The sequence below is a fragment of the Grus americana genome, chromosome 3, assembly GCF_028858705.1.
Source record: "Grus americana isolate bGruAme1 chromosome 3, bGruAme1.mat, whole genome shotgun sequence".
NCBI lineage: Eukaryota > Metazoa > Chordata > Aves > Gruiformes > Gruidae > Grus > Grus americana.
The window spans coordinates 95,415,627-95,435,718 of record NC_072854.1 but is presented as its reverse complement, the minus strand read 5'-3'; positions in this window follow the sequence as shown (position 1 = coordinate 95,435,718).

Below are 20,092 nucleotides of genomic sequence, written 5' to 3'. Positions count from 1 at the left end.
AATTTAATAGATTTGTCAACGTTTGTGTGCTGTACTTTTTTTTTTTTTTTTTTTCCCCAGCAGACATATAGTCTTATAAAAGTGCAGTTTCAAGATTGGGGCAACAAATTAGAAAAGCAATTTGAGGTACAAGGTTAGATGACCTGTATATGCCAGCCATTTTCACAGTTACTTTATGTGGTATATTTAATATTGTATAAATTCAATTTGTTCTGTCATTTTAATAATACTTTAATGGCTCGTGAAGACGGATGTATACAGAACGCTGTGCAATGGTATAAAATGCTATGGCTGCCTCCTCACGTTTTGCCATTGCTGTGTCAGATTATAGTAATAATTTGATCAACCTAATTAGAAATTGAGAATTTTATAAGTTAATTTCTCAGGTAAGCAGAAAAAAGTTCTCTACTTACAACAAGTGCTAAAACTTAGCATTTAACTAACTGCTACATACAGAAGGAAAATAGCTTATGGCTGATTTTGCATAATGGGTCTCATTTTTTCCAGCTTTGTCTGTATTAGAGAACCTGCCACCCTGAGAAAGGCCTTCATCCCCAGTTCCGATTTTAAATCGGGCAGCCAATGCCATGGAGATAGAACTAGGGTGTAAATCAATATTTAGCCACTCAGATGTACTTGGAAGGCCCATTCAGCCCTCAGCAAGAAAAAACTTTGCTGTGCACAAAATTTTAAGGTGCTAAATGAGACATCCCTATTTCTGGTATCCTGAGAGCATCTATTGATCAAACAACCCAGAATGCTGAGAATTGGGAGGAACTGGGGTGACCGCATCCAGCTACCTTCACCTCACCTGGATGGCAGCAGCAGTTAGGAAAAAAATAGAAGTTTGTTGACTGTGTTGGATGAAGACATCACCTCTAATATAAACACGGTTGTGGGAATAGCTGTGCTTTTTCCTTATGTGTTTGCAAAGCCTTGCCCTGTCCTTTGTGCCTGATCCATGAAGCGGTCACACCTAGACTGCACGGTGCCTGCAAGCCACTGGCATGGCGTCCTTCCCCTACGGAATAGGACAGGGATTCCTCCCACCACTTGGGTTTCGCTGTGTCAATGCTGAAGGCGATGCAGGCGTATCCAAATTAGCATTTCGGTAACGCGGGTATGGCTAGCAAGGCAGCTCTAGCAGTGTGGCGCTTAACACGGTCAGACCCCCTCAAGAAGCCGTTCAGGTTTTTAGCGAGCGGATACAGAGCTCTATTGTGGGGATTACACGGCTCCCCTACTCCAGGCTGGATGTTGTAAAGCTGATTCAAGTGACCTAAAGCTGAGTCTTTAACTATATTGTGACCATTCACTAAAATGAAACAGAGTGAGAAAGTCCAAAAAAGTAGATAGGTGCACTCACATAAAACTGAGAGAGGCTGGGGGAAGACACAAGATCTAATCATAGGCTCTAGAGTAGGATTAAGAGCAGAAACCCAGCAGGACTCACAATCTTTTCTTTTTTTTGGTGTTGGGATTTTTTTTCCTTAAGAGATAAACAACTGCTTCCATTTTATGCGGATTTCCGATGGAACATTGTCTGTAAACCTGCAGTATTTTCTGGACTCCTACGGGGAAAACTGCTCTAGGTCTTCATCTCACCAGCATATCATTCTGGAAGATGAGACAGCTGCCTGGGCAGAGACAGTAGGACCATCCCCTTTCTAAACTGTATTCTTGAAGTACAAGAATAGATGGCCCTCAACACTAATTATGAGCAAGGTCTTGCTTTTTCTGTTTCATTTTCTAAAATACCTTAATAGGAGGGAAAGCATAGAAAACCCCATATTTGCTCCAAGATAACAGAAATCCCACAGTCATCATCTATAGTACAGTCCTGTTTTCCAGGAACTGAAAATAACAACACTTACAAGACATAGCATAAAGTCCAGGAAATTGCAGAACGTGTTCCAGTGTCTTCAGTTTCTGCAAAGGCTTCTTCTTCTTTCCTTTGATGAGCTGTAGGAGAAAGAGAAGGTTTTCAAGAGTCACCTGCACTTCCAGACATGGGCCAGACGCCTTCATCCGTGGGAACCACCACACGGTTATTACCGTCACAGCGCTTATGACTGCACCGCGTGAGTCGCCAGCCGTTTGAATTGCATACTGCATGTCTGCGGACACGGTAACGAACCTCGGTCTTGAATGGAGGCTCTCTTTGGTTTGATGAATATGACTGAAAAAGTACTTGCAAGTGGCTAGAATTTGCCATTTTGGTGGGAAAACACATGCAAAATATGCTTATTCACCAGCCAGCCTACACCTTTGTTACGGGTTGGCTTCAGTTTGCCTGAAGCCAAGCCCACAAAATATGAAGTGAAGGAGTATAATGGAATTAATAAACTTGACAAAATGCATCTGAGCAAATGATGCTAAAGCCACTGTTCAAACTTCCCCTTGTGTGGAGCTCGAGGGAGACAGTCGTCAAAGAAGAACTTGGTAATTCTCCGTTTTGATGGGAAGAGATGGCTAGAGGAGAAAAATGCTTTTTCAGGTCTGAAGACAGTTAGTTTTGGTGGTTTTCTACATGGGAGTTTTTAATCCTAACAGCTTTTTTCTTTATTAGCAAAACAGAATAATAGCTAACTCCTTTTAAAAAATTACTGGAGGAGGCACAGCAGTGCTTATAATAGTTATTGCTGCAACTTTAATTAGGGCAGAGTGCCAAATACCTCTGTGATGAAAAACAAATCAATGTAACGATGCTTTCCCATTACTTTTTCTTGGGGGAATGAAATGTCACAAAATATTTTGCACACTTCCTATTGGAGACCAGGGCATACGGGACTGTTTTACAACAGAAGGCAAAAAGATTTTGTTTAAAATCGGTGCAGGTAGACAGACCGCTGCTGGAACTGAAGGTTCAAATATGTTCTCATTTTCTAATGACAGCAAAGGATGAAGCACTAGTACCTATTGCCTATAAAATTTCAAATATAGTATAGAATCTGACTAGACTAAAGATAGTATATCTACTTCCCTTTTTCACTCAAATAGACGTTGTTTCACATAAACTGAAACTGCTCTGGAAATTCAAACCAAAGTGATTTTTTGTGCACGTAGTGACGGTGGAAGAAGCCCACCTCTGCTGAAGTCGGTAGGTGTTTCGCAGGCTTTCTTTCAGTGGGCATATCCTGAGCATCTTATTCACTTTTTCCTCTATCTGTACTCAGGCGTGCTTTCGGAGGAGTTTATCCACATAAGGGCTGACTAAATACTGAGCAAACAGTTCAGAATTTGGCTGTCTCTTATAAATAATGATTCAGAGGTTTGATTTAGCTACACATGAGCCTGAACCACAAAAATTGCATCTGGCTCCTAACTGTGTCAACTCCCGTGGCAGAGATTTTTTTTTTTTTTCCCCAACATGTTTTATTTCAGCCAAAGCTTGGCCTGAAAGTTCCTGCAGAAATACAAACTGCGAGTCAGAAGCCCGTATCGGTGCTCCGGGTGAAGTGCGTACCAAGATAGCCTGCAGCCACATGCCAACTTGCCATTGACCTTTTATCTGCATAAATAGTCGTGACCTTTGGGCTGCTCAAATTAGTGCTAGCTGCTCAGGCAGTCAAGTATCACAACCCTGTTCTGCTCAGGCCGCATCTCTTCACCTCTAACCGCTAGACCTTCTCCTTCACCAGGCGATGGAGGTAGGTGGAGGCCCGGGGCAGCTTTCTTACCTCTGTGGGCATCTTCTGCTGCAGGGGACATCCACCGCTGCCTGGGTAAGACCATACTAGAGCCTCGCTACATCGACTGAGCGACACATGGAAAATCGAGTGAAGGAGCCGACAACCCGCCTTTAGTTTGACACTTTTCTATAGGGCACAATAAGCCTTCACCCTCGCCCTTGCTTTAATTTATCTTGTCCTCTCATTACAATAAGTCCTAAACAAGTTTTAAAATCAGAAGAAATAAATCGTTACCGAAATAGTTATTCTTTTGCTAAGCCTCAAAGTGAATTGTTTTGCTTAAAAACTGTAGTCGATCACTAAACCAAAGATTTCTTTTTAAAATATAATCCACTTTTTATTCAGCGGACCATAAGCTTTATAGGGTTTAATGCCTGTTATTTTCTCAGTAGACCAGAACTAGTGTGCTTTCTCATGTAAATAAACATTTAGTGCTATTTCAAAATGCATCATTCGTATCCCTGAAACCGCAGCAGTTTTCATTTGTTTTGGAAATGGGTATCTGCACAGTTTTACAAGCACGTCTTTTCCAATTGTTTAGAAGAGATCCTTTGGTTGCTTAAATGACAATATTGACTAGGCCTGGGGAAAAAAAAAGAAAAAAAAAAAGAAAAAAAAAGAAGAGTGGGATACTTTTAAGGATATAAAGCAGGAAAAAAATACATTTTCAAGGTTTTCCAAGGCAATAACTGCACAGACACTTTTCAAAGAGAGGTTACTATGCCTGAAATTTGCTCCAAAGCTCTTTTTTTCTGATTTCCTTTAACTAGAGCTTTTTTCCGCTTGGGCTGTTTTAGTCATGGGATAGCAGATACCAAGTGTATTTTTCAACCTGATTGATATACATTGTGGACGTGATGCTTTAAAAATTCGGTTGACTCCTATTATACATTCTGAAGGCATTTTTAATTGCGCCAAGGAAAACTGTCAGGCAAGTAGTGAGATAGCTAGTTTTTAAAACTAAATTGAAGGGAGCCATCCCGCAAGTAAGAGTGGGAGCGGCACGCTGAAGCACCCGCCTGCCGCCGTTGGCGGTCATCACGGAAGGGAACTAATGGTTCTGCTGCATCAGGCCCTTCCGCTCCGCACCGATGTCTAACCCTCAGTGGTCAGGGCGAGCTGAATTTCACCCCACGTTTCAGGAATATCTTCTCGCTGGAAGGGCTGCGGTGCCACCCATACAGTCCTTGGTCAGCCACCCAAAAAGCAAGTGTCCTGCCGCTCTCCCAGGAGGGTGATTTGGGACAAGGGCCACGAGCTCTGAGAATGAGTCGGGAGGGTGCAAGACCTGCAGACGTGTCTTTATGCTGTGTGGTTGGAGCGGGTGCGAGAGAGGATAAGGGCTTCTTGCTCCTATTTCTATGAGCAGTTGCACAGAAACAAGACCCTGTGACTCTCAAAAGTCCGTTTGCCAAATTACGGCATCTCCCTCTTTAGTTATACCTCAGAAAGGGTGTTTCTGTTTCACCAGAGAAGCGCATGAAGGGAGGGCTGGTCTGCAGCCTTCTCCTCTGCAGATACTGAGCCCCTTACGCACAAGCGGTGTTACAGCTGCAGGGAGGAAAAAATGCGGGCTACCCTTGCTGAAACATTGGCAACTCATCGCTGTTTACAACTGGAATTCTTGCTGCCTGCTTTTACCAATGACAACTCGGGACAGGAATAGGAAACTTCACATGATGATGAGGTCAACTTTTTTTCGCTTGTCCAGTGCCCCCTGACGAGCACAAAGCGGCTGAAGTTAAGATTTATGATTGCTTGCAAAAAATTGAGCTTGAGCTACGATTTTTAGCTGGCTCTTTTGTGTTACCTTTTATAGCACTTCCAACAGCACGCTCGTTTGAAACTTTTAAAAGCAATTTGGTTTGCTTTCATTTGTTCCTCATTTCAGCTCCCCTGCCTTGATTATCTGTGGCCACACCAGCAGCAATTTTCACTCGAGCCGTTCTAGAGTAAATGAGAAGTCAACGCATGTGTTTGCAAAGCGTGTTTAACTTGCGTCTTTCATCTCTGATTAATATTAAATCTATTGAGCTACATAAATAAGTAGTTCACTTACAAACCTGTCAAACCGATAGTAATTCCTTCCCCTCGGAGTTTACAGCTCTGAGGTATCCCTTCTAATGGTTTAATTTCCTTTTGTGTACCTGGAGATAAAAACCAGTCTGACAGACAACTTCCACGTGTGGAAGAGGGAAGGCTGCTCAGCTGTTGTTCTCCTCTGACCCCGTCCCACTACATACAATGTACATAAATGCACATAAAAATGTGGAGCGGGAATAAAATAACTACTTTACATGTCACTTCTGTTGTGGTGGTTTGTGCATGTGAAGTAGCCTCCTGCTTGGCCTTCTGGTTTGGATCACAGCCCTGTAAAGTCATTTCTACCGAGAGACTAGGGGTCTGTTTCTGTTCTCATGCAAATGAAATTAGTGGAATTACATAAGCATAAAAGCAGGGGCAAATGAGAGGAAACTCTTGTTTGCTCTTTTGTGTTTTATGGAGTTGGGCTCTTTAAAGACGAAGGCGGCAATGCTCTGGTAGAAGATCGGAAGCGTGTCGTCAGGCACCTGGCTGTGGGAGGACTAGCTGTGGCACTGAAGACTTGCCAGCCTTGCGGTGCGTGCAGATAGCTGGGTGTCAAAGGGTGGTTTGAAAGAAAATAAACTCCCCAAGCTGGGAATCCCCTTAGAGCCAAGGAAAAGGAAGCGCTAAGCACAGGGGTCTAGATGAAATCCCATCCCCTCTTCAGCTTGTCCAGGTGCCTACATGAAAGCCATAGGGAAGGGTCTCCATATAGCCAGGGATCCTTTCCTAAAAATAATTGTGTAGGACCTCTCTTTGGAAGTGATGATGGGAGTGCTTTCTGTCAAAACCCACCCCAGCACCATTTCAGGCTGTGTGCTGTGCTGGTATTGGGCTAAAGCTCTTAAGGAGGAGAAATCTGTGGGAATTCTCCTCCCTCCACCATTAGCTGCGTATGTAAAGCCCTGCATAAGCCAATGTAGTCTCTGGGATCAGGGGGTGGAGAGAGGAATGGAAGAAATCTTGTAGCAGAATATATTTAGCTTCCATCTCTTCCAGGATGCTCCTTCACACCTCTCAGTTAAGCGCATCCAGCCCTGCACCGAGCCGTGGAAACGCAGCAGAACCAGCAGAGCTTTCTGCCTTGATGGAGGGGCCCAGATCTATACTTCAATAAAGCAACCTCGGTACTGAAAACATAAAAGGGACCCCCCCCAAGTTTTTTGACAACAAACATTTTAAACACAGTCAGTGGGAGAGAAGCTAAGTTAGCTCCTAATACTATTCAGCTATACTGAAAGGAAAGGAAAATTTTATGGCTGTGCAGAAATCAAAAATGGGACCAAGATTATTGGCTAAAAGGGCAGAAATCGCATTTACTAAGCTGCCTTTTGTCTGCGATGTTTGGTCTTTACTGTTTCTCACTTAACAAGACTGCAGAACTTATTACTTGTCCTTAAGGAGTGCTACTGTACGCAGGGAGTAACCAGCTCGTGGTTATCTGCTGTGACCAAAATGCTGACATTTTGAAATGGACGTTATTCATTGCGACCGCTTTGACTGAGGCCGTTTCATATGGAAACAATTAAGAGGCAGAAAGCATATCATAACAAAGGAATGAGAAGAAAGATCAGGAAATACAAGCAGATTGGATCATTCTCTAAAAATGGATACAGTATTTATGGTTAGCGATCGTAATGAATCTAAGACTTGAACTACCACAGGAGAGCAGACATGACTCTGAATTGTAGGTTTTCTTATGCGATCTAAGAGGAAACAGTTGCGATTAATGAATGTAAAATTTAGGTCCAGGATACAACAAAATGTAACTTATGTCATATGTATGCAGATTGGAGGGAGTCTGAAAACAATGCTTTTAAAAAGTGGTCACAACGGGAAATAACAGAGAAATAAAAAGCAAATAGGAAATAAAAAATAAATAGTCCGCGTGCATTTCCTTAAAAGCAAGGGGAAAATGTAAACATACATTGAAGAGCATTCATAGAGATTTACACATCTTCTTGAGAGCAATCTAAATGTAACTGGAAACAAAAAAGGCTGAAGAACAAAATCCATTTCTAAGAGGTGTGTACTCTTACGGGCAGGAAATACCCGGGGGGAGGGTTTTCCCCCCACTACTATCAGAGAATGGGTGAGGTAATTACTGGAAAGCATATATCGTAATCAAGAATTCTGTAACACCATTTAATACTTCTGTCTGGTTGAGTAATTAAATGAACAGACTATCAGCGCTAAGCGATATGAGATAGATAAGACGCTGTCAGTCATACCCAGCTGGGAGCCAAGACGTCCATGTCCCTCAGTTCCTAAACCAGTCGCCTGCATTTGCAGGAAAGTTTGGAAATCACTTTGAGTAGCTACCAACACTAGGTCTCCTAGTGCCATGACTGCCATGCCTCAGTGCTGTGTGCACACTCACACACAGAATTTCAATGCATCCCAAAACTTGAGTGAATTTAACTGAAACTTGCTCTGTTAGGTGATAGCAAACCGCCATCCTCCTCCTCCCTCTTGACCGCTGTCTAGGAGTCTGATTTCTATTGCCACTGAAATCAATTCGAGTTTTATGACTGACCTCACTGGAGCCAGGATTTGGCTTAATGTCTTGACGTAAGCAGCTAATGGTTCTTCTGACAATAGCTCGGAGCTGGTGTAAGTCAGAGCAGAAATATCTAATGCCTTGCGACTGGGTGAACATCCCATTCATGCTATCGGCTTACCTGGCAAAGGGGATCTCGGGTGTTGATGCCTTCATTCCTGTTCAAACGCCCTGCTTCCCCCCTTAAATAACAGCAATGCCTAAATGGAAGGCATCTCACACCTTCAGGAAGCTGAGAACTGTGCAAATGCCCACTAAAACTGCCCAACACACATCGAGCAGAGGGACGGTCGAGGGTGCACCTGAACCTCTGAGCAGGGAACTAGTGACCCGCATAGTGCCTGCACTGTCATCCTCTGTCATCCTCCATCATCCCGTCCTCCCTCCATGACCCTCACAACATGTGCTATTCCACAACTGGATTTGTCTGAAGCTAGCAGAGCTTCAGAAAGCCGTGCTGCCAGGGTGGGTGGTATTCGCCAACAGCGCTCTCCCCCCAGCTGCTTCTTCCCTTCTGGAGCATCACTCGGAGGCAGTGAGCGCATCTCCCGCACCTCCTGCCGCTTATCCCCAGGCCACCGGCTTTAACCACTCAGGGCAACCACTAAGGTTGCCGGCTGGAAACCCGTGCAATTTCCAGACCTTTCCCAACTTTGGGAAATGCTTTTGCCTGAGCAGTAGCAAAGCGGAGCGTGGCAGGAGGCGGGAGGTTGGGAGAACGGGTTGCCCCGTGCGGGATGTGAAGTTCTTGCGTCTACTGGCTGGCCACAGAAAGCACCCGCTGCAGAACGAGTAATCCTGGGTGCCACTGGCATTTTAGAAAGAGCTACATATTTGACATAGTTTCTCCAGAAGATCCCTTTAAATAGTAAAACTTTCACACATTTGTATTCAGAGCTCTTACAATTTTATTTTTAAAGGGAATGTAGGTGTTCACGAACAGTGGGTGTGAGACTGACAGCACTAGACCAGAGCTCTCCATTTGCAGAATAACTGCTGCATTGACTACTATACTGCCAGCTCCTGTAATGAAAATACCAAGGATTGAGAGGGTCTTCCCATCCCCGTGCTTATTCTGCCTTTGTCCTTGCAGCTGAAGCTGCCCCAAAGGGAACCAGCAGGTAAGATGGCCCATGCGTGTGCGCACGTGTGTGTTCAAACATAGAACAGACAATTATCAAGCCTTCCAGACAGCAATTACTTTTAAGCTTTAGCAATGCATTTGGATTTTGCACTCCGTTGCCACAGAAGTAGCTTTTTGCATGACATCACAAGTTCTCTGACACATCCTAAGCAGCATGTTCTGGTCTATTTTTTTTTCTTTATTTGCTGACTTTTTGTTCTTAAAAATAAACAGCTTAGACTCAGATACTTATATCCGACTTTGAAAATATCAAAAGTTCTTACCAGGTTTCCAAGGACTAGGGAGACACCCAAAAGCACACATGCTGATCTCTTAGAGAAAACACCCTGAAGTACACTATTTTCCATAGCTGGGGTAGCTTATGCCTCTAAGCATCATCTAACGGGTGACTCTGCAAATGAGAATGATCGCGCTGGGCTTTCGACCCTTTCTCCCACTCCAGCCCACTCAGAAACATCTTCTGAAAAAAAACCTCCATGGCAGAATCCCTCTGAACATTTTAAAAGCTTCCTTTTATTCCTTACCTGTTCCTAGAGCCATCTATTCTGCATGTGATAAGGTCAGAAGTGGCGCCAATACAGTGTAGAAACTTTCCCTTTCTTGAGGCATGCCTGGTATATTACAAAATTAAGTGAATTCCTACATTTTCCTCCAAGAATATAGGCATCCAATTTCCTTCCAGCTATTTCTTTGAATCTTCCAGTCATCATATGTTAATGTGCTTTGGCTTTCGCTTCAGGTTATTAGGGAGAATTATTCTTTAGCCTATATTTTATTTCTTTGCTTCCTTTGAATAATTTAGGGTCAAGTTATAATTCTCTCTCACTGGCTCTAGTCTTGTGAAGAGAAGAGCAAAATTCTTCACATTTTTGTCTCCCCCCCCCCCCAGCTAATTGGAGCTGTTTTGTTAATGTGCTACGCTTGTACGTGCAGCCCTCTGCTAATCGACTTAAGAGTTGGTTTTTCCTTGCACATTCAGTTGGCAAAATCAGAGGTGGATCAAAGCATGGTGCCAGTTCTGGACGCTAGAGAAAGTGTAGGCTGGAGCTGCCCGACACAGAGTCCCTCTGAGGGGGCATCTGCCTGCCAGATTATAGGGGGCTGTGGTCAGGCAGCAACAACTGGAAGAGACCGGTGCCTCGGACCTGCCTTTTCACGCTCCACCTGGGAAATCTGATTTCTGAAGTTTGTCTGCTTTCACAGCGCTAGAAATTTCTGTTATACAGACAGAAATTCCGTTATAAAAGGAATATAAATGCTGTTATGCAAACAGATCAGGCCCGAGGCTCTGAAGTAACTGCGAGCCCAGAGACTGGATTCGGGATGATCCGAGGTCTGCCCCTGCGGAGAAACCCTACGCAAAACGGCGACAGAGCCTCTCGCTGCGAGGTCATCTAAGGCTCCCTGTGCGTTCTCCTGATTTTACGGTGGGATCTTTTGTGATGAGTTTCAGCCCTGCCTTCCTTCTGTTCATTTTTTTAAAGTACTTTTGCTGTAGTCAGTTCTCTACAGCACAGTTTTCTTTCCTTTGAATTGACCGAGAATCTGGGTTAAAGTGACTGACTGATGTGACAACAAAGGAGCGATTGTCATCAGGTCCAAAGGATTTGATATGCCGTTGGTTATAAAATGTACTCGGACAGCCCAAGTTCTGTGCCAGATTAATATGTGATGTCATTGGACTTGACTGGCTGTAACCAAAAGAGCTGGGGCCATTGTTGGGAAAATGGCCATCTCCCTGTCATGGGGAAGCGAGGGCTCACAGAACCTGACAGCCCGACCTTCCATTTACCCATAAGCACCAGTCGGCACGAGCTATGACAGTGCAAGTTTCCCCATATTTAATCACGGATAGGTGACATTCTCTTTGCAACCCCTAGGTATTGTGCGTGCTTTCTATTATCAGCCGCGACTTTGCTTCTTCCAACAGTTTAGAGGGTATCAGCGCGTGGCTCCTCTCAACAGTAGCTGCTCCCTCTCTCTTCCCCTCCCTCCCCAGCCATCCCCACCTCTCCTCGTGCTCGTGGCGGCACCCATACCCCACTCTAGGCGAGTTGTCTCTAGGCCAGACAACGGCACCCGTACCGATCTGCCGCAGACTGCTCCGCTCCTTCAGTAGGGACAGGCACTGTTTAATCATGGTCGCAGTTGGTGACAGCAACCCATACATTGAGAAGAGGGAAGCTAGAAGGGTGCAGTCGGAGGGTTGCACGTCCCATTGGTGAAACGAACCAAAACCAGGCTCCCTGGGGAGGTGCCCAAGCCAGGCTCCACTCCCAGCATCAGCCTTTCAACGGCAGGAGGATTCTGGCTTGGTGCCTTGCAGTACCGTGCCGCACACCACACAGTGCTAGGGGAGAGCAGGGACGGTCACACTGGAGGGCAGAATTTGTCCCAAGTAACATTCATGTATTTGCTACCACTGTTAAGTCACTAAATAACACATAGGATACATATCTTTAACTCTCGCCCTAACTACGCATGTGTGGGACCCCCCCACATAATCCATGTAGCTATGTAGTAGTCCAATATGTTCCAAAATCCTAAATTCTCTCACGTAAGGAGAAAAGAATTGTGGGCTGTATCATCAACGCTGTCCTAATTGGCCCTGTTTTGTTTGCCTGATGATCCTTTGTCTTAACTTATCCAGAATACCTCTAGGCTAATGAGGACCATGTGCCAGTGACACTTCATTTAAAAAGGGAAAAAAAAGGAAGTTGGGGTTGTGGCACGTAGATATTAAAAAAATAAATCAAATAAAACTTGGCATTGTAAATGAAAATCAATGGACTGCAAAATTGTATTTGTTCTAGCTGGCTAGAGTATTTGCTGAGTTCCAAGCTGTTTGTCCCTTTCCGAGGAGAGACAGGGTCTGCTCCATTTGTACTGTAATTGCAAGGCCGTTGTGAAATAAGACCTGGACCTTTCCACCTTCAAAACAGTTTATGCATACGAGGAAAAAAATTAATCTCACAACATCCCACGAGACACAAATCCTAGCCCCTGTTTACAGAGAAAATGAACAGAGTGGATATTTTGTATGAAGCCATGAAGCAAGTCTCAAATTAGAGGTGAAGTGTTTGGCTCCCAGTCCCATTCTATGTCCCTCTTAAAATTCTTTCAGTATATATGAACTGCAGAGAGCATAGTATCTGAATGAATAGTAATAATTAATGATAAAGCACTGCTGTAGATAAGGGTAGCGGGTATACGGTTGCCCTGTAATTCCATGTGACGCCTGGCTACGTGTAACTTTCAGCCGAGGATGCCTGAAGACATCACAGCAGACAGCATTGCTTCTCCTCTCCACTGCACTCAACTTTGCTGCTTTTCTGCAAATCTGATTCTTGATCTTTTTATAAATCTTAAGAAAACTCTATCTGACCTAGAACTCTGCTCAACTGAAATATTTGCATAGCACCACATGGAACAAATAAATAAATAATAAACAAATAATTTTCATATTACCATGCGGAACAGCCCATTATCATCAATATATCTACAATATCTACTTTTTGTCTTCTTCCCTATTCTGTGAGGTTGATAATGATGATCATTCATATTACCCATAGAAACAAATAGCATTTCTTAGAAATTCTCATTGCCTGTAATTACCATACAAAAGCTAAATTGTTCTAAGGATTTTTTATCGCACTGAATTGCATTGGTCAAAAGCCCTCCAAAACTCTTTTCCCAGGATTTTCACATGTACAGTCCTGAGAACTGAAGCTTTCATTTCAGTTTCCAAAGACCGTGGGGTTTTTTAAACTCATCACCTTGAGTATGAGAAGCCCACCAAACGTACCTTGCGAGGCTGAAGAAGGTTGTTTTCAGGCTGGAGAAGGTACAACTGGGCAGGAAGACTGGGAACCAGAATAAGACCTGCCAGCTCTGACTGCAGGATAAGTGAAAGCTGAAAAAAAGGAGACAGGTAAAATGAGCACAACGTATTCTTTGAAGTCCAAACAGGCGATGCTTGAGGTTAGAACAATGCAGCAAAAGATTATTAGAACCAAATATAAAGAACCTGGAATTTCTGACTTCTAGCTCTGCGGCCTTCCAGTGCTCTGTCTGCAGGAGGTGTCTGTTCCAGCCACCAGCACTGTCCTTCCAAAGAGTTGTATCTTCTAAAACAGTTCTCCAAAAATTTTAACCGTGTGGAGTATGCTATGCAAAGCAGTCATCAAAAAATAGATACTAGCTCTGTCCTTGATATTAAATAGGATCATTTGGATTACTGCAATCAAATATGAAAAAAGAGCATTCATTACGAATGTGAATTTACATCTCCTCAATTGTAGAAATGATCAGAAGAATATCTCATTTAAAATTAGCATTCTTTAAGTAAGGCTTAAAAATTGAATTGATTGGAGAATAATAGCCTATCCAACTCTTTGCTGCCTTCAACTCTTGCATGTATTTATTACCAAAGTCTTTAAAATAAGAAGAACTTTTTCATAAGAAATATATAGACCATTATTATTTTCAGCCCATATCAGTTACACAGCCCTGATCGGTTTGGGGCGAGAGTTATTTTGGGTTGGTTCCATTGGGATGAGAATGCTGATGGAGTCGGGTAATTCCTTACATCAGTGCTCTTGATTAACACCGAATGCACGAAGCCCTTTGTCCTTGAACTTTTAAAACAAAGGCCAAACAAGAAGCAAGGAGTTTTGTTTGCAATTTCAAGTGTCTTTTGCTTGAAAGTACTGTGCCCAAAATCCCTCCCTCGGCTTTCGGTTGGGGTCGCGCTGCTGGGGGGCTCCTCCAGCCTATGTAAGTACATACACCTGAGCCTTCTGGGCTCTCTAACCTGTTTCTGTCTCTTTTCTACCCCCCCAAGGAAATTCCTGCCTTCAGGCTGATCTCTACCTCAATGGGCAGACTAGCCCCTAGCCAAACCACCCTGCTGCTGGGTTCAGATTCCTGAAGAGCCTTATGGGGAGTCTGCCCAGCTCCAATTGTTTCAGTTATCTGCAAGCGAAAGAATGGTTAATTATTCTGTTCCCACTCGAATGGCTGGCATCCATCAGGAACATCAGCCCAAGCCCGTAGGATATACTAAATCCTTTCTGAAACATCCTAAACTCAATCAAACTCAATCATCGTTGTAAGTTGTTGTCCCACCACTACTGCCTTTTCCTGAGATGGGAGCCAGAGCACTGAGGCTCCGGTATCAACCATCCCCACACTTTGTACACCCCGCTGCTGTTTCCAGACACTGCTTTTCAGAACAAGAGGTATTAGGCCATGGGGAACTATTTGGAGCTTGACTTTGCTGTTCCTGCTATTATCTTGACTTTGAACTAGTGTTACCTGTGATGGCTTTTTGTCCGTCTGTCTGTCTCCATCTTCTTGACGTGCATAGCTAGATGCTACAGTGCCAACGCTGTTAAATAGGAACCTGCTGAAGACTCCTGGGCTCCATCATGCCCAGATGCCATCTGCCATGAACTTGGGCACTCCTCAACACTGCCACCCTTGCACCGTGCTGTCCAGGCAGGAGACAAAGCTTTTGATTGCCCTGTGGACAAAAAGGGAATTTCTTTTCTTCCGTAGAAGCTACGTAGAGGGAAATATGTGTTATTATGGTAAGGCTATCTGCACCATAAAAAAAAGCTCTGGCCATCAGCATAAAGTGTTCATAGAGTATATGCTGAAGGAAAGGCAGATTATTTCTTGGGGATCATAATCCTTCTTTTTGTCTTTTCTGGTTCAGTGGTTTCTTACTCCGTTTCTTGTCTGTCAGCAAACTAATTTCCCTTATATTTCAGAGGAAATGCGCTGAATGGCGGATCACAGGCCAGTCACTCGGCTGATGCCAACTGACATCTGTACGTTAAGCTAAACCAAGTGATCTTTGGCCCTAATAGAAGCAAGTCAGCCATATGTACACAATACACACGCACACACAGAGGGCAGGGGGGAAAAAAAAGTAAAATCCAGACAACAGAAAAACCCAAGCCACATCACTCCAAAGATTATAAGTAACTAAGCAGAACAAAGGTCTATCCCTAAATGTTAGTGTAAGGGTTTTTTTATGGCTGATAACTTAACGTGCCCCACTGTTAGGCCGAGGACTTTTTATAGCCCAGCAAAACCTAACAATCAGCTTTTATGCAGCAAGTCTCATTAAAAAAAAAGAGAAAGTACTCTACCAAGAAGGTCAATATTGTTATCTCCGTTTCTCAGAAAGGAAAGCCGAGCAGGAGAGAGCAGAGGTAACTTGCCTAAGGTGCATTGTTTAGGGGGTGTAGGAGTGCAGAAGAAGACTTCCCCAGTCCAGATACCAGAAACAATTATGAAAAGGCCAACCTTGCTTTACTGGGGCAGTTACACGCGCAGCCCTGTTTATAGTGGGAATGTTTCCTAAACACCAATTCAGCTCCAGCCGTGACTGGGCTGAGGGTGCCCGCGGCAGCCAGGACCACGTCTGTGCTAGGAGACGGGCAGATGAACAAGCTCCTGCACCGTCAGCTGGAGTATGAAATTACAGCACTTCAGCTGCTTTGCAGGAGCGGCCGCGCGCGTGCCCGGACGCCGCCACGAAGGCGAGGCCGCTCACCCTTCAATGAAGTGATGTAACCCACACCGGCGCTGGGGGAAGGAGCCGAGGAAAGGACAGGTTAGGAAGAAAGCCAAGCTGCCCCCCCACAAGGGGGGGAGATTTACTGAATCTATCGCTGTTCAGCTCTCCCAGCTGGTACGTCCTTAGCACACTTCTCAAACTCCAGGGCCCAGCTGGGAGCTGATGCACTGCAGCACCGGTGCCTACGGCAGAGCCGGCACGGCGTTCGCAGCCGTACGGGGTCAGTCACTGTGCGGGGCAGCCTGGGGGAAAGGGACGGTCCCCTGACCTCAGGGGACTGCTCTTCGACCCAAGGTCCCACTCCTAGCTGCTCCAGGAAGCAAGTAAATGACACGGCAACATTTATTGTTTGATTTAACGTGGCACCTACAGAGCAATTAAATCCAGTGCAATAAACATCGTGGGGGGAGAGCAATTAAATCCAGTGCAATAAACACTGGGGACTACGAAAGGGGAGATAACCACACACACAGAGCAAGTGGCAGGTCCCTTTTCTTGGTTCAAGTCTGATCCTTTGTGAGGAATGGATCACCCGTCTGGGAAGAGCCTTGGCTCACGTGCTGACCCTGCTTTCCTATGTGCTGCCGGGGAGCGAACCTCTTGCCACAGAGTTCAGAGTTTTCCACCAGGAAAAGAGGACAGGATCGCTCTCCCTTTCTTTCTGGATATGCAGGAACAAAACCCAACCTCTCAGGATAACTCATTAATCCAAATTACCTTCCATTCTTATCTCACTCTGCTGGTAAGTGGCACTAAGGGCCTTTCAGGAAGACTTTGAGAACCCCACAAAGGTCCTCCGCGTGACTTTTCAGACTCATTGGAGACCTGCCAGTTCCCATTCCTTTGCTTGGCCAGGCAGGCTCAGCAAGGGAAGCCGTAGTGCAAGGCTCCCTCCCACTACGCAGCGCGAGGCTCACTCTTCGGTCAGGCTGCTCGATTTGCCTCCCGTTTACCCTGCATGAATCACAAACTGCGGTTTCCACGTTTGAATCCCAGCAGCATCCTCTGCAGCCAGCTACCCGGTTGGTCGGTCTGCCTTTCAGCTTGACGTGGGAAAAACCCGGGAGCAGTTGGTCTCCTGATAACGATGTATATAGCAGAATGTGCATCTATATGTTGTCATGGAGATGCCACAGGATACATCTGAGGGTTTTGCTCGTCGGGTTTCTTCTGCATCACACATTTGTACAGAAATTAGGTTTTGATCAAAATATAGTATCCAGAGTTTTCCAGAGCATAAGTGGAACACAGATCTGTGTCAGAGCAGATCAGGTCACCTTATTCATGATAACTTGCATGGGCCTTAATTTTGTATTTTCCACTTAAATTGCTCCTGATTTTATATCTGCATAACATCACCAAGTTCAGAGAATTAAACTAGTCAAAAATAATTGAGAGGAAAAAGAAGCAGACCATATGTTTTAAAAGCAACAATTAAAAAACGTGAGATGACAGAATATAATAGACTTCTGCAAATACAGTGGGATTGAAACAACCAGTCGGGGAATTGCCCTTAACAGTTAACCTGAGACATCTGAAACCTCTATCATTTTCCACCTTTACCTGATGTTTTTTTAAGGTAAGCAATTTTACTGCTTATGTCCATCTTATTATTTTTTTTCTATTAATATTCTCATGAATTTAATAAAAAGTATTTTGGTTAAACAGGCTTTTTTTTTTTTTTAATCTTCTAAAAAGAGAAAGAAGTAATCAATTTCTAAATCGCACCTTGTCCCTAAAAGACAAATCACATAGCCAATGGAAATCGTATTCCAAATAGCCCAGTAAATGCCTGCAATCAAACAGGCTAAGGACCTATCAGCTAACTATGTAATCAGAAGCAAATCTGAGAAGCCACCATCAGCTCACAACCTGCAGACCATCTTCAGTCTGAGCATTTTTTTGAAAAATATCATCTTAGCCTTTCTATATAACATCCTTACGGTATAGCCTTTTCTATCTATCCACACAGTTAAACCTCTCACCTATCCAAGCTCTCGTCTAATTGCACTAGATGAATTTTTTAATTGTGCTTGGAAGTGACAGTCAGCTGTTGGCCTCCTTCTGAAGTTATTCAGATTTGAGATTACTCTAGAGAACCTGCCGCATTTTCATACCACTGCCAGTGCACATCCACCGACTGAGAAAAGCTCCCTTGTGTCTGTTGACATGAATAATCTCCAACGTTTTTAATATAGGCTGCCTTTGCCAGTTGGCTGACACTTGTGCTATGCCATGAATAAAAGCTATTTGATGACAGTTGAGAAATGGACGTGAGACACTTGCTGCTATATTTCCTCTGCTGTGTGGGAGCTAGTCCCTATTGTTTGTCATGGGCAGGAATGTAAAGATGTTTAAGGCAACGTGAACGCAACCGGCGATGACACGGTCGTGCAAGGCAATGTAGCAAAGTGAGACCCAAAACCTCTTCTCGTAGCCTGCTGCTCATTTATGCTCCTCAAATGGCTTTACCGCCTAAAGGAAGTTTAAGTCGCTGTAAGTTTGAATAATATGCATTTTTATGCATTTAACTAGCTAGAGCACCCCAAGTGTGCCCTCACATCAACGTAGAAAAGATTCCTCTTATTAGCCAGCTAGAGAAAGTTTAGAGAGTTTTCTGTGTATCACACACGCAACCGATTAATAAAGAATGGTTACTTACCAGCGACTGCTGCTCTTCAAAAGACCCTAGTGTGTTGGTGTCTGTGGGGCGTGCACAAGCATCACACGTTCCTGGTGTGAAGAGCAGGCACTCGAGCAAAACCACACGGGACAAGAGTTCAGGCAACTCTGCACGAGTGCACGTGGGGTGCTATTGCTAGCAAGGAAGAAAGAGAGAGGGATTTAAGGTAGAGTTGACCGAACGAGAGGAAAAATGTTTGGCTAATAGAAAACGGGAGATGGATTGAGGTGTCAAAGGAGCGTGAAGTAAAAAGCGAGATTGAACCATCTAAGAACAAGATAAAATGAGCAGCAGGGAGGGATGACTGGGAGAACACAGGCAGGAGGAGGAGTGGGAGGAACGAGATCAAAGGCAAAGTAACATTACGGAGGGGCTTGAAGGGGAAAATAGGGAGATTTAATTGGAGGCTGAGGGAGACATGAAGTCAGCGGGGTTTGAGAGAGCTGGGCTGGCGTGTCATAGCTGTGGGATTCTTAGCAGGAGACTTCTGAGCAAACTGGGGGGAACAAGTAAGAGGAGTGGAGAGGAGGGGAAGGAGGACAGACTTCTGCAGCACAGGCATCTACTGCATGGATAAGAGTCTTTTGAAGATGGACAGTAATGGAAAGGTAGATTTAAAGAAGATTTAATACATCCTAACACTTCAGCAGACAAAGCTTACAGATAACCCATTAAAGCCCTTTTATTACCAAAAAAAACCCCAACAAACACGATGAAGTTTAAAGGACTAGCAGGAAGAGACAGCACATGGTATACTCAGCAGGCAAAAGTCCTTAAAAATACATCCAGCGGCCTGCAAAAAATCAACAAGAAAAGGGCTATTACCCTCAAATGGAGCATTCACTTGATTCCAGACCAAGCTGATCCTTGCCTTGGGTTTTGCACTTACTGATAAGTAATAATAAGCAGATTTACAAGTTAGTCAATAGTTTTCTCTCCCATTTAAGTCCTCACCAGAGTTTCCTCTGAAAACCTGACCCAGCTGAGAGCAGCGCTGCCCTCTCCCCTGTTGTCTGATCAGAGCCGGAGCTGACAAAATGCACCTGCCGTAACGACTCACCCGTAACGACCCTGCACCTTCAATATAAAGTTTCAAGCACCTGATATTAGCGTGACGCAGGCGGGCTCTGCCGCCTCTGCCTACAGGCCTGGAGTTTTGCAGAGCGTTGAGCCATTACGGGGCACCTCGGACTGTCGCGGCAGCAGTGCTGTCGCCGCCTGGGGCTTTGCACAAGGGGAGGTGAGGTGGCGACGCTCCATAGCTGTCTCTGGGAAAGTAAGGCCTGTGCTCTGTAGCTAAATGGCTGAGAGAAGAATCTGCGTGAAACCAGCTGAAGTA